The following is a 13,651-nucleotide window of genomic DNA, read 5'->3' as shown; positions in this document are numbered from 1 at the left end:
GTGGATGTAGCCCTATGTTGAGAGGGTGAATCACGTAAATATTTGTGTTTTGTGTGTTTGCTTTATTTCTTTACAGTTTACATACTTTTGCGATGTATAACAAATTGGTACAGAGCATGGGATGATCGTGGTGAATTTGGTTAAAGGTGGAGGTGTTGCGATATGTAAAAAGTCGCACATGCAATAATGGTGGTGGTGGAGAGTTAATTAAGGTAGAGCTCTTGATGCAAAATCAAAAAGATTGATGATGCGAAGATTTTTTAAAGAAAGAAGCAAGTTACACCCAAGATGAAGATTGAAGAATTGAAGATTTAAAAGGTTCAAGCTCAAGCATGAAGAATTGATGATTTGATAACACCCAAGAATTCAAGGTATGTAATGGTTGATGGATTTTGAGTCCAGGTAGAAATTGTTAGAATTATGACTCAAAACCCTAATGGGATTTGGAGAGAAGACCCTTTCCTAATTTGAGTGGAAGAAATATTCCTCAATGGAATGGAGGAATTTTTTTTATATAGAGTAGAACTCTTATTTTAGTGTTATTCCTAAATTGAGTAGGACTCCTAATCAGATTAGGATTGAGGGAATTAACACTATAAATAGGAGAATGGTGGAAAAGGTTATTTGGCTTTCAGCTCATAAAGTGAGGCTGTCGCTCATTGCAGAGAGAGGCTTTGTCAATTGCTAAGGATTTGACTTTGCCCATTGATGAGGGCCTCATGCCCATTACAGTCCCATGGAGAGAAAGAGGCTTTGGCCTAAGATGGAGAGAGGGCATAGAATTGAAAATGAAGGAATTCTTGTCCATTGGTGAGAGAGTTCTTGCTCATATAATTGAAGTCACCCTTTGTGGTGTAGCAGTTAAAATAGTAAATATATTGGGTTATGTCTAAAGGAGAATGAGAGAGATTAACTAATATATTTACTATGAACAATTTGATGTAGTGTGGGTTCTCTTGGGTGTAATTAAGTTGATGGGTAGTATAGCTTGAGCTTGTAACATGGATGGGGCCCTATGTTGAGATGGTGAACCATGTAAATATTAGTATTTTATTATTTCTCTTCTTGTTATGCCAAACAAATTCAAAAGTTTTTTTATGCCTTTACTACCTGATGGCCAAATATAAAGACCTCTAAAGATTCAAGCCAAACTAAAGATGAGAGAAGAAAAATAAAGTTTAAAGAAAGTAAATAAAAGAATTCTGCTTCTGCAGGCTTTTATAGAGCCCAAAAGAAATACCATTACTAGTTTTCTCTCCTCACTTGACCATGGTTACTAGTTAGTAAATTCGAGATATATAGGTATATTTTTATAAGTGAATATTAAGTAACATGTTTACCCTCTTTTTTTTTTTTTTTTAATATTCATATGAAGCCATCTTATTAAGCTTCTTTTTAACATTAAATACATACTTATTTACCAACTTAGAAACCCGTTCATTGCCTTACTTGTATTTGATACAAGAGGGCAGTTGTGATACCTCTTACCCATCTACACTGTAGCCGAGCAAGGTATGTCACATTCGGTGCTGAAGCACCCAATCTTGTCTTTTCATGTATATTATTAATTTAATGTTCATTTATTTATATCATCCCATGTATAGAAATTTTTTTTTTGTGTTACATTTCATTTTTATGGAGACCCGAACAGAGTCTCATCTGTTTTTATTAGCATATGGCGGGTTCCACTATTTACCTGTTAAAAACAATTTATATCCATTTCATATTTTCGTATATTACATCATTGCTCATATTAATTTCCCATGGATCATATCATATCATTTCTCATATAATTTTCAAGAAAATATATTTCATTCATTCATATAAAATTTATATACAATAATTTACAATTCATTTACAATCTCAAAATAATTTACATCATTTACTTATTTACAATGATCAAAATGCAAAATCTAAATACACTTGGGCCCTACCAAAATGGACTGCTGAGGTGGCACGTCACACTACTGTAAGATCTGATAAAATCCTTATCTGGGCACTATTGCTGCTGATGCTGGTCTCCAATACCTACGTGATGAAAAAACTAATGCGCTAAGCATAACGCTTAGTGGTACATAAATTAAAGTAAAAATAACTAAATAATTAAAGAAAATTATTCCAAGTATAATTTCATTTTACATGTTTATTGACTTTGGGAGCAAATAAATCAAGATCTTTTCTGGTCATTTATCTCATATTCAGTCTTATTAAATTCATATTAGTGCTCTCTTCATATACTTATTCAATTTTAAAGCTTATTACTCATATTTGTACCCAAATAACCTATTACAGACTATAAAGATTAGATACACGGGAGTATACTAGTTAGACATCCGTATGTCTATCATATAGACATCGGTCATGTCAGGCACAAGGCCAGCGGGCAGGCATAAAGCCTGTAGAATAACCATATCAGATATATATTGTCTATCAATGATTATTCCTGCGGACAGTACTGCAATCTATAGTCCCTAATTGGTATATCAATCAATCCATGCTATATACATAAGTCTAGGTATACTTTGGGCAAGGTAATATTATTAAGTACTTATTGTTTCATTATTTCATATTGTGTACTAGTTGTATTTCATAGTATTTTCATGTTACTTGTAATGGGAAAACATAAGTCCCAAGTATATAATAACATCTCATATATGTTCATCAACTCATGTAAGGTGAATAACATTTACAACTTAGGTCATTTTGTAAAGGATTTCATGAATCCAAAATTAGTATCTTAATTTCACCTAGCCAATTGGTCAAGTTGTAGTTACTGTTTGGCCACACTTCCTCCACAGAAGTTGTTCCTCTATGTCTTATCTTTGTTTTTCTTTTTGAATCATGTCATTTGGAGTTTTAGAACTCAAGTTATGGTCAAATTACCATAACTGGTTCATTGGCTCTTTCTGGTTCCAGAATTAGGCAGATTCTAGAGTCAATCTTTGCCTAGTCATTTAGGCATGCTAGAGTCAATTTTAGGCCTAATGTTCTTCATATAAGTTGCTCCCTACATCTTAAGATCACTCAGGTTCGAGAATTATAATTTTTCAAGTTATGTAGGGTGAGTTATAGCTAATTGACTGACCTGGACTCATGAACCCTGTGCCTTCAGAATTCCATATTCAGGTCAGTGTCTTTGGTTCCCATTTTATGGGTTTCTACACTTAAAATTTGGGGAAAGTTCCTAAATCAAAGTTGGAGCCCTGTCTCTTAGGTTTCCAAAACAGTTTGGCTAATCCCATTTGAAATTTCCTAGTGGGAGATATGATATAAAGACTATTCTGGGGTCAAGTGGCTATTTAGTTCAATTTCAGGATTTGGGTGGTTGAATTGTTCTAACAATTTGGCCAAGTTCCATTAAGTTTTGGATTTTGGTCAAAATACCAAAAAAAATGGATAAACATTATTTGTTATGTTTGGTAGCGTAAGTGCACATCTGAATGGGCTAGGTCTGTACCTTGTCAATTCAAAAATTCTACATATAAGCAATTTTATGAACCCTTAAATTTTTTTGACCATATTTTAATATGCATAGAACATGGATCCCCCAAGGAGTTAGATGTATGCTAGGAAGCTGCAAGATGGACAACTGAATCCAAAGTTTGTTAAAGAATTGTAAGCATTTATCAAATTTACTTGTAGTAAGCTGGAATTTTTAGATGCGTGTAAAATCAGATGTCCATGTAAAAAGTGCATAAATAAAAAATATCTAACTGTGGATGATGTCACATTGCATCTTATGAGGTGGGGGTTTAGACCAAATTATCATGAATGGACTGCACATGGTGTATCACCAATTCCATCAACGGCTGCCATTAAGGTGATAGTTCCAAGTGCAAAACTTTTTCATAGTGATAAAAACCCATATTGTAATTTAGTGTTTGATGTTGATTGTCCCCAAATTCAAAATATGGCTTCAAGTGTTCCTTCTCTGGATATTGAATTTGAGAATATCGAAAAACCACCCAATCTAAAAGCACAAAAATTTTATGACATGCTAAATGCAGCTAAGGAAGAATTGAAGCCTGGTTGTGAAAGACATTTACAATTATCAACAGTAGCTCATATGTTGAATATTAAGTCAGAGCATCATTTGTCTGAGAAATGTTATGACACAATTGCGAATTTCATTTAGGAAATATTACCCGATGATAAAAATTTGTTGACAGTTTCTGTAAGACAAAAAAGCTTATACGTAGGTTAGGTCTACCTATGGAGAAAATTGATAGCTATAAGCTTAGTTGCATGATTTATTAGGGGGAAGATATCAATTCAACACAATGCAAATTTTGAGGGCAGACAAGATATAAGTCTCAGTGTGGGACAGAGGAGGCAAGAGTGCCATTTAAGAGAATGTATTATTGTCCTCTGACACCAAGGCTTCAGAGACTCTATGCTTCTGAGGTAACAGCTGCACACATGTGATGGCATGATGAGCATAACATGGAAGATGATGTCATGTGCCATCCATCTGATTCTGAAATATGGAAACACTTTAACCACACCCATCCACTGTTTGCAGCTAAAAGTCGAAATGTCAGACTGGGATTATGTACTGATGGTTTTCAACCATTTGGACAATCAGGATAATAGTACTCGTGTTGGCCATTAATAATTACACCTTATAACTTACCTCTTAGTATGTGCATGAAGAAGCCTTATTTGTTTTTATCGATAATAATACCTAGACCACAAGATCCCAAGCAACGGTTAAATGTCCATTTGTAACCACTAATTGCTGAACTAACTCAGTTATGGGAAGTGGGGGTGTAAACATATGATGTATCTAAGAAGTAAAATTTCTAAATTAGGGCTGCCTTGATGTAGACAATTAGTGATTTCCTGCATATTCAATGTTGTCCGGGTGGAGCACTGCAAGGAGATTATCATGTTCATACTGTATGGATCATTCAGATGCATTCACTGAGTCATGGAGGGAAAATTAATTGGTTTAATAATCACCGTAAGTTTCTTCCAGATAACCATCCATTTAGACGGAACAAGGTAAATTTCCTTAAAGGAAAAGTATGCATGTATGAGTCTCCTCCAATTCTAAGTAGTGAAGACACTTTTTTGTAAATAGAAGATTTAGGACTGATGAGAGTAATAGATCGTGATGGAGAAGTAATTAATTCAGTCTTAGCTAGAAACATTGGTTAGTAGAAAAAGAGCATATTTTGAGATTTACCATATTGGTCTTCTAATCTCATACATCATAATTTAGATGTCATACATATCAAGAAAAATGTCTTTGAGAATACATTCAATACAATGATGAATATAGAAGGGAAAACTTATGATAATGCAAAGGCTAAGGAAGATATGACACATTTATATCGTAGAAAAGAATTGGAGAGAAATTTGCAAATGGGTAAATATCCCAAGGCTTGTTATGTTCTTGATAAACAGCAGAAGCAGGTTTTATGTGAGTGGGTGAAAAACCTTAAGCTTCCAGACAGTTATGTGTCTAACATGGGAAGGTGCATTGATATTGTGACACCCCTTACCCGTCTATAGTATAGCTGAGCAAGATATGCTACATAGTGTACCGGAACACCATATTTTATCTCAATTATTTTTATCCTTCCTTAATTTTTTTTTTATGGTTATGAAGTGCAATTTGTGAAATTTAACTCATTTAAGTCATTTATTGAAATTATAAATTTATTTGAGGTTTCGAAAATTTTATAGACAATCTGGCAAAGTACCGGCTAAAAATGGAGAAAACAATTCTTCGGAACCTGTGAAAAAACACTTCCTATATATTTTCAATCATTCTCAAACTCCAATAACTATCAACATGGTCTCAACAATTCTCAACATTCACAACCATCTCAAGTTTTCAACATGAATCCACAATTTCATTCAAATCCAAAATCAAATTTAATTTCATGAATATATTCTCAAATTATATTAATTAAAGAAATTTTACAAAATAGGTGCATCAACATATGATTACATAAATTTACTATTTACATGAGTTCATAATTTACAAACCACAAACTACTACCTATTACAAAATACAAAAACAAAATTACAAAAGAAACCTAAAGGTCCTACCACTGATGCACTGTAGATGAGAGGTGACTCTGACTCTATGCAGATATGTAACCTCACCCAGTCTGTGGTATGCTGGGCTCTCTATCTGTCTCTCTAGAACCAACGCGTGGCAAAAAGTGACGCGCTAAGCAATAATGCTTAGTGGTGCCAATAATAAAATAAAAAGAACTAAAATAAAATAAATATGCAGTTCATATATATTGATGTCTCATGCAGATAAATTTTTAGTAATTATTTATAGTCTATTTATTTGGCACTTGTTATATCAATGATTTTATTAAATTTATCAACTTTCATTTTTGGTTGCCCAAGTAACCTATACTGGATAACTGGACTGGATAAACGGGTAAATTGACACTGGATACCAAGTACCTTGGGCTGTCACACCATCGGTCACGTATGTATCTCCCGGTGTGCAACAGAACAACTGATAAGCTGTAATAAACATTAGGCACAAGGCCAAGTATCATCATAATATCAGAATGGCTAAAAGCCATAAAATCACAGAATGGCATAATGCCATGTGCAGTACTGCTAACTGAACCCTATTGGCATGCCAACCTATCTAAACCAGTCTTACTAGGTGTACTAGGGCATATTACCAAGTTATTGATTGAATTTTCATGCTTTACATGTAAAGTTACTATTCATTTTACTATTTAGGTCAAATTATTGACTTTCCAATGCATGATAGCTACATAAGTCCTAATCACATAAATTTACAACATTTTGGTTCCCAAAAGAATTGGCATTAGTTGCCAATCCATACTCCTAACCAATGGTGAATAAATCAGAAATTTCAGTTTTGGGTGCTAGAGTTCACTATTCCATTAGGCCATTCTACAGTGAGAATTTGGCCAAATGTTCTTTACCAAAGTTGTTTCTTATTGTGTCTAGTCACATTTCACTTTTTGAATCACTCCATTTGGAGTTTTGTAACTCAAGTTATGGCCTAAACACCATAACTGGCCGGATTGCAATTTTTCCAGACTTCAGGCGTAATCAATTCTAGCTTTTTATACACCGATCGCAGTCAGTTTTTGGACATGTAATGGTCAAAATTTGGGTTTATTTTCTTCATAAAAGTTGTAGGGCTATGTCTCCGCTTTCTATTGATAAAAATTCAGGTCAATTGGACCTTTTTACACTGAGTTATGACCAAATGAATGAACACTGTTCAATTGATCATTTTGCCCAGGCAAAATATAAGTCACTCGAATTTGGTCAATTTTTGGGGCATCCTATGTTTAGTTTCTAGATAGAGTTCCTTCACTAAAATTGTGCCATTATGTGTCTAATTTCATGTCCAATTGGCTTTGCACTAGTTGAACTAGCACAACCCAAGTTAGAGCTGCCCAAACATGTTGGACTCACATCTAGACTTGCAGGGCACTCAAGGCAACACACCCAACCTCAAATCCCAAGCTGCCATTCACTTCAATTCCTCATTATACTCAGCCAAATGGTCACTAATTGACCATTAAAACTTCCATTTACCCACACATAAGCAGAATCCAAAGTTTTCCCCCAAACCCTAACTCCAACAACTTCAATACTTCATATACATGCAATCAATGAGTTAAGGCATCAAGTTCCTATTCAATGGCAGCCATGTACAACTATAATTCATTCAAATTAAAGGAAACCTAATGTACCCTAAGGCTGCCAAAATTTGATGAAATTCAGCCATGCAAAATTTATTTAAATTAGCTTAGTTTCATAATCATTTCATGTTCTCCATGATTTATACACAAAGTAATTAAAACTAATTGGCACTAACCTTGATTTAGCTAATTCCCAAAGCTTGAGAACTCTTCTTTTTCTCTTTCTTTTTGCTGCCCAAGACTTGCTTTAGGTGTAAGGGTAAATATTTGTGAAGGGAAGCTAGGGTTTTGGGGTGATTTGGGTGAGTTAGCTCAAGCTTGATCAATTTGTGAAGGGAAGCTAGGGTTTTGGGGTGATTTGGGTGAGTTAGCTCAAGCTTGATCAAGCTTCCATGGAGTTTTCTTTCCTCTCTCTCTCTCTCTCTCTCTCTCTACGTTTTGGCTGCCCAAAGGTTAAAGATAGTTGTTTAGTTCTTTAATTTTTATCTCCTTTTATTCATTTTTAAGTAGTTTATAATGATGTGTGAAAATTTGGTTGGGTGAAAATATTTTAATTGCATCATGCTTATGTCATAAATATGACTTTTATTTCATTTTCTTTTCTTTTCTTTTCTATTCATTTTCAATTAATTTTTCTTCAATATTTATTTATATTTTATATCACAATAATTATTTACTTAACTAGACAAGTCGGCCAAAAATCATCTCTGAAGGCGAAATGACCAAACTGTCCTCCGTTTGGCTTATTAAGCCAAAATTATCTGTACCGATCGAAAAATTTTTCTAAGCCTTTTATTGGCATTCTAATGCCATAGAAACCTCAATGGCTCTTCTCTGGATTCTCATAAATTATTTTATGAATTTTCTCCTGGGTTTAGGGCTCCTAGTTGCGAAGACCGCAACTTCCCACTAGGTTACCCATCGCTAGGGTACCGGCTCATTTAACTTGGTTGTATTTTATTTCTAAAATTTTTCCTATATTTTTCTTATGAATATTTGAGTTAATTATGACTCCTCACTTTAGTATAAATATTTTTCCAGACGTTCTAACTGTCCGAACCGACACTGATCACCTGAACAGTAGAATGTACATAATTGCTATAGTGAAGGTGTTACAGATATGCATAAGTATAAGCTTTTCAGCATGAAAAGTTATGATTATCATGTATTTATGCAGAGGTTATTACCTATTGCATTTCGTGAGCTCCTTCCAAATACAGTTTGGCAAGCATTAACCAAGTTAAGCTTTTTTTCAAACTTCGTACTTCTATAAATATTAAGGTTCAAGATATGGAGCATCTGGAATCAGAAATTCTCATTCTCATTTGCAAATTAGAGCACATATTTCCTCCTGCCTTCCTTGACTCAATGGAGCATCCTCCCATCCATTTGCCATAAGAAACAAAAAATTGCAGGCCTAGTACAATATCAGTGAATGTATCCTTTTGAGAGGTAATATATACTTTTTATTTTTCTTTCAATGTTGTGAAATACATCGATCACTTTTTATAAGCCACTTCCATAATATGTTTTTAATTTAAAGATTTCTATGCCACCTGAAGCAAAATGTAAAGAATAAAGCAAAAGTAGAAGGTTCAATAAGTAATGCATACTTAGTTGAAGAAGCATCCAATTTTTGTACGCATTATTTTGAACCTCATGTAATAAAGCGGGATCGACAAGTACCCCGTAACAATTATGGTGGGCATGATGCTAATATCAAAGGTAATTTATTAATCTTCAAGTATCTTGATCAACCATATGGTAGAGCGAAAATGAGGGTGTTGGCTGATGATGAATATAAGGCCGCTGAAATATATGCCCTACTAAATTGTACTGAAATTGACACATATGTCAAGTAAGTTTATAAGTTAAATCCATCAAAATTATTATGAATTTTTCTTTCCCTCCAAGATCAACCCAATTTAATTATATTTGTAGTTTGCTCCTGACTGAGTTGTGACATACATCGCATAATATTAGTGATGCAGAAATTGATGAAGCAGTAGAAAACAAATTTGCAGATTGGTTCAAATCTTATGTAAGTATCAATTTATCTAACTAATTTAATTGTTAAGCTTCAAATAATGTAGTATGTAATAATAATGATTTCAATTCTCTTCAACTTATCAAGCAAGGTGTTCAAACATTGAGAATAAATTCATTGTGAATTTAACGGAGGGACCATTGAGAAGTGTGAAATCATATCCTGTGTATTTTATAAATGGTTATAGATTTCACACAAGCAGTCATGGTGCTAATCGATCTATGATGAATTGCAGAGTTTACATTAGGGGTTCAACTTATGGTGACAACTCTAATGATTACTATGGTATCTTAAAAGAAGTAGTTCAAATAGAGTATCCTGTGTTACCAACAAAGAGAACTATTCTCTTCAAGTGTGAATGGTTTGATCTAACTCTGGATGATGATATTAAAGTTCACAAATAATATAACTTAGTGGATATCAATCATCGAAAAAGATTAAATAAATATGAACTATTCATACTTGCTTCACAAACTGAACAAGTGGTTTACCTCCCTTATCCTAGCTTAAGACGAGACAAGATTGACTGGTATGCAGTGTGTAAAGTAAAGCCTAGTTCCATTATTATCATGCCTCAGACAAATTTAATATAGCAAATGCCTGACTAAGCATTTCAAGATGAGATAGTTGAAGTGTTGCAAATTGATGCAAAAGTACAAGGTGAACAAATTGGACCCTTAGATAATCCAAGTGGTGAACCACTAGAGCTTATGGCTGTTGAAGAAGAGGAACTACTAGACAAGACAGATCTAAAAGCGATGAAGAAGATGAAGAAGAACTTCATGAATATGATGATGATTGTGAATAAATTATATTGTAATGGATAGTGAAATTATAGATGTATAAATTTATGAAATATGTTACTTTTTGTAGATATTATTTGTCATTTTGCTGAATTACAAATATTTTAAAAGCAATGTTCAATTTAATTGTAACTTATATTTATTATACTATTATTCAATGCACTTTAACTTAATGATTTTGATATTACAATACTGTTCATGTCTATTATGTTATAATTTAACTTTATGAATTGCTTGTGAAAAGGAGATGTGTATAGTAAATGTGCAGGCCAATATGGCCTTTTTTTTTTTTTTTTTTGCAGGTTGTGTTGTTGAAATTTTGGAAAAGTACAATTTTAAGGGGAGGTTCTGCTGGATTTTTGGTAGGAATAAAATAATTTTTATTGCAAATTAATTTTTGTTATCATGTTTATTTAATTTGTAGATATGGTTAGGAGTAGACACAAAGCATCTGCTTCTCGTAATTTTAACACAGAAACACTTGTGCCATCTGAAGGAGGCGAGCCTTCGACACCTTAGTCACAACATTCGGTGCAGTTCGACGCACTAGTTGTCAGCTAAGAGACTACACCAGAGACATTACAAGAGTCTACAACTGTTAGCTCACAGGATTCTCGTCCATCAATTGAAACAGAGATTGATTCTTTAAGGTGAAGGCAACTAGAACTTCGTAATGAAAAGTGTAAATAATTATTTTATTTATTTATCAAGGATATGCATTGCAAATGTACCATTTACTAAAAACATTTTCTATGTGTTTAGGTTATTGGATGGTTCTAGGTGTGCTCGTGTGATCACAAATACTTTTAAGTAGCGTATCAACTCTAATGGTGTCAATTGGAAGGCTGTCTTGCAAGAGACAATAGATTTTTACTGGGAAGAATTTAAGGTAACATCATTTTTTTTTCTTATGTTGTTTCATTTTTCAATATACATTAATCTTTAAAAATAAATATTCTTTTTTTTCTCCAAAAAAAAACTTTTGGGGTTCCTCTAATGAAGTAGTGATAAAGGATGCATGGAGATTAAAGGCAGTCGAATGCTATAAGGACATGATGACAGATTTGAAAAATTATAGGAAAAAGCCCTCATATATTTCTGAAGAAACTTGGAGAAAATTTGAGCAATACTGGAATGACCCTAAGGTCATTCAGAGGTCAGAGCTATATTTTAGAAATTGCCACGATGTTGCAAATGCTCCTGGATCATCTACCCACACAGGCGGATCCATAACATATGCTGAATGGTCAGACACATTAGTGAGGACATATATTCAAAAATATATATATATTCCCTTAATTATGAGGACATAGGCGTATATGATTGTTGATAGAAATATGATGAAATTGTCATGAAAATTTTGTGGATTGTTGTGTGATTGAATTGTGAGATTTTTATTGATTTTTGACAGAGTAAGATGTCAAAATATAAGGGAAACTTTGTCTGTTTTTATTTTAATTTCATAATAATTGTTGTGTGATTGAATTGTGAGAATTTTATTGATTTATGATAGGGTAAAATGTCAAAATATAAGAAAAACTCTGTCCATTTTTATTTTAATTTCATAATAAATTTCAATAATTTATTATATATATACGTACAATAATAGTTTATGAAAACTATTTATCTTTTGTTCAGGGAAAAGAATTGAGTTGAAAGCCAACTCCGATTGAATTGTTTGTACACACTCACACCTGAAAGCATGACAAGAAGACTTTTGTAGACAAAAAATCTAAGGAGATACATGTACAGTACACTTTTATTTATTTCACCCCAATTATTTTTTTATTGTATTATATGATAAATGAATTATAATTGGTTTTAATTTTTTTATTACATAGGACGCTATAGTAGTTAGGAGGGAGGAGCTAATACAAACCACACCTGACAACATCGGTGAGAACCTACTTTACTTGGATGTTATCGAAGGCAGCAAGAAGAGACGAAAGGTATATGGTTTTGGATCTGAATTATATACCTTTTACCCTTCAATTGGAGCATCTTCGAGTCGGGCGTCTTCATCAAGCTCTAGTCAAAATGCTGCTTTTATAACAATGAATAAAAGAGTTGGAGGAACAGCTTGAGGATGAGAGGCAAACCATGACAGATCGTATGGATCAATTGAAGTTGCAAATGGAGACGAATATAGAACATATGAGAAGCTCTATGATAAAGGAGGTGATGAGACTAGTCAGAGGCCTACCAACACCTCCATCTCCATAAAATTGTAGGTTTCAAATTTTATATTTGACTTGTTGGACTTTAGTATGTTGTATTTTACAAATATGAATATTTAATTTGATATATTTAGTAATTATTTTTATTGTTGGATTTTAATATTATTATTATTATTATTATTATTAACTTTCAAATTAATTATAAAATATTTTAAAATTTAAAAGTTTAAAAAAATTATAAAAAAATAATAGGTAATTAACATGCCAAAAAAACAATGTATAAAATTTAGCTACTATCATTTTTGTAGGTAAATAAATTTTAAATAATTCAAAATATTACCTACTAATGTATTTAGTTGGTAATATTTTCTAAAATTCAAATATAATTGATAATTTATTGACTAAACAAATTATAGTTGGTAATATTAAATATTTAGTCAGGAATTACCAACTAAATTTAAGTAAGTAAATAGTAGGTAATTCCCTTTCCTTACCGACTAAATTTTGCATAGTATCGACTATATAATTCGTAGGTAATTATCGACTAAAATTTACATATTACCGACTATAATTTTAGTAGGTATTTACCAATTAACATCTAGTTGGTAAATAGTAGCTAACTTTCGTTTCACTATAAAGTTTGGGGATAAAATTACCAATTAAATGTTGCATATTACCGACTATATTTTTAGTAGGTAATTATCGACTAAATATCTGTCGGCAAAAAGTAGTTAACTCCCTTCCTACAATAAGGTTCGATGACAATGTTACCGACTAATATTTGCATATTACCGACTATCATTTTAGTAGGCAATTACCGACTACATTTCAGTAGGTAAAAAGTAGCCAGCTCTCTTCCTACCTTAAGGTTAGGCGATAAAATTACTGACTAAATTTTGTATATTATCGATTATATATTTAGGAGGTAATTATCCATAAAAAATAATTAGTTAGTAATTG

This window comes from Hevea brasiliensis, chromosome 14 (assembly GCF_030052815.1).
Source record: "Hevea brasiliensis isolate MT/VB/25A 57/8 chromosome 14, ASM3005281v1, whole genome shotgun sequence".
Taxonomy (NCBI): Eukaryota; Viridiplantae; Streptophyta; class Magnoliopsida; order Malpighiales; family Euphorbiaceae; genus Hevea; species Hevea brasiliensis.
This window is presented reverse-complemented; position numbering follows the sequence as displayed.